This window comes from Petromyzon marinus, unplaced genomic scaffold (assembly GCF_048934315.1).
Source record: "Petromyzon marinus isolate PM22_M1 ecotype Great Lakes invasive population unplaced genomic scaffold, UKy_Petmar_22M1.pri1.0 PM_G_Scaffold_111, whole genome shotgun sequence".
In the NCBI taxonomy this organism is placed as follows: Eukaryota; Metazoa; Chordata; class Hyperoartia; order Petromyzontiformes; family Petromyzontidae; genus Petromyzon; species Petromyzon marinus.
In genome coordinates, this window is record NW_027422664.1 from 117,501 (window position 1) to 120,000 (window position 2,500).

General features: G+C 40.9%; 1 pseudogene; it reads left to right on the forward strand.

Annotated features, from left to right (window-relative positions):
• Nucleotides 1–2,500, forward strand: part of LOC142909229 (28S ribosomal RNA) — an 8,995-nt pseudogene that overhangs the window by 3,351 nt on the left and 3,144 nt on the right.

The window sequence follows — 2,500 nt, forward strand, 5'->3', positions numbered from 1 at the left end:
AGTTTCCATGGTGGAATGCTGGAGTGGTGGTTTAAATGGCGAGACTCTACAGGGCTTCCATGGCTACACGGGATGCAAGGCATCAGACATTTTGGCACAGGCAATCCTTTTGGTCTCTAACGCAATCGTGTCTTAGACCTCAGTAGCGACCACTACAACCACAGTGGTGACTGCTGTTGAGTGAAGGACGACTGAGTGCTGGATAACAACTTTCTTGCGTGGCTCAACATCGAAGCAACCACTTCGAAGCTGGCACAAGGCAAGAGGGCAGCCCAAGGTGTGAATCATCTCAACTTCACTGCCGGAAGAAATGCTGTGCAAGGATGAGTGTGAACGACACCAACGGGATTGTTGCTGACCAGGAGGTGCCAACCAAACTTGAATGGATTGACTTTGGGCCTGGTTTCTCCTGCGTGTATTGCACGGAAAACAAGTGGCTACCCGTGTGGCAGTCGTGTCCTGGGGTTTCGCAACGCAACTCCACAAGATCTACAACAAAGAGACTGACGCCAAAGGGGATTTAAACCGCCAAATCGTACATTGGGTCTCACTACAATTTCTTTTACGTGTATTTTTTTTTCCTAAGTGTACTTGCAATTCTTCTCTGCTCTTTCTGCATTGATTGCATATCGTATGCAAATAAGTGAATTAACCACCACCGTGTAACTATATGATGATGTTACAGCTGAGCCCTCTATCATACCAATGTACTAATCTGGTATGGTGCAGGCATGCCTTATTTGCGTAACGATCTTTGCTGATTAGTTCAGTCGGCTGATGGTGGGTTCAGGCGAAACATTTATATATTGGTTAAATCAAAACGAAACACTGAAACTTTCACCACAGTTTTCCATTACACCAGTTGTATTGCTAGAAGTACAAATCGAAGGAGTCAATTTTGACCGACGATTAGCTGCCGATGTGCGGTGAAAAAGCTGATCACAATAGCATACACTTGGGCCGACAACCCTGTGTGCTATAAACGTAAGTCGCGAATTATAAAGAAAATAAACCGGACGGACTACTCGGTGACGAACTAACATCGCTCATGAATGAGCGATTAACAGACGAGCTGACTACGGAATTTATCCTTTCGGACATGTTTTCATGGGACTACCCATGCACAGATCAGAACAAATGTTATCCATGCAATCTTGTTTTCCTAGAACATAGAACTTGGTCATCACATATGACACGGGTACATCCGCACGCAAACAAAACGTATAAATGTCGAATTTGTAATCGCACAGCAGATAGCATACACAAGATAGCGTCACACTACGGAAGAACTTGCAAAAGTTTAATAGGTAAAACTAGTGCTATAACCACCACAATTGAGGAAACACTATTTAGTTGTTCATATTGTAGCAGAGGTTTTACTACGAAAACAGGTTTAGGGGTACATACTAGACGAACTCATCCGACAGAACATGAAGCTAGACTACAGCAAAACGCACCAGGAAGGAAAGTTAGATGGGGAGAAGAAGAGGTAGAAATTATGGCCCATAAAGAAGCCCAACAGAATGATGAGGACATAAACATGAATCAACTAATACAGAACTCAGTTATGCCACACAGAACGCTAGAAGCGATTAAAGGGAAGCGGAGAAATATCAAGTATAAGGAATTGGTAAGGACATTGAAAGAAACCACCTATAAGGTAGAAAATCAATGCCTTGTTAACTTAGTTTTACCGACAACATCGGAAATAACAACTACACCTTCTGAAGGAGATCAGCCAGCAATAAGGGCCGAAAAAGAACAATCACTGACAGCAGCTGAGGATCTTCAGGTCATAATTACCGATCTAAAGATCGAGAATTTAAGTCACAATCAGGCGTTACTGCTACTCAATTCTCATGTAGAAAAGTTTTTAAATCGAAGTAAACCAATTAATAGGAAAGATCGTGTAAACCAACAGGAGAAAGATGAGAATAGGCATCGAAGACAATCAAAGCAAACTAAATACAGGAGGTATCAATATTTATACCATACGAACAAGAAAGCTCTATTAGACGAGATTACTTCAGATAGATCGGGGCCAAGTATATACCCAACTGAAGAAAGCATACGGGGAACATTCGTTACTTTATTCGAGTCAAACTCTCCTCCAGATAATATACCCTTTAAATTAAAAAACGACCAATCCTGCATCGATATCGTAAAAGCAATCACCTTAGATGAGTTGATTAAGACCCTAGCAATTATGAAGGATAAGTCACCTGGACAGGACAACATTATTCTTAGCGATCTTAGGACTTTACCAATAAAATATTTACTAGATATCTTAAATATCATCCTTTATTTACAGGATATACCACAAATATGGAAACAACACAGAACAAGACTTATACCTAAAACTAAAGAGGATTTAGAAAAACCCTCAAATTGGAGACCCATAACCATCTCATCAATTGTAATTAGGCTATTACACAAAATTTTAAGTTATCGTCTAGGACAGCAATTAAAGCTTAATTACAGGCAGAAAGCATTCCTCCCG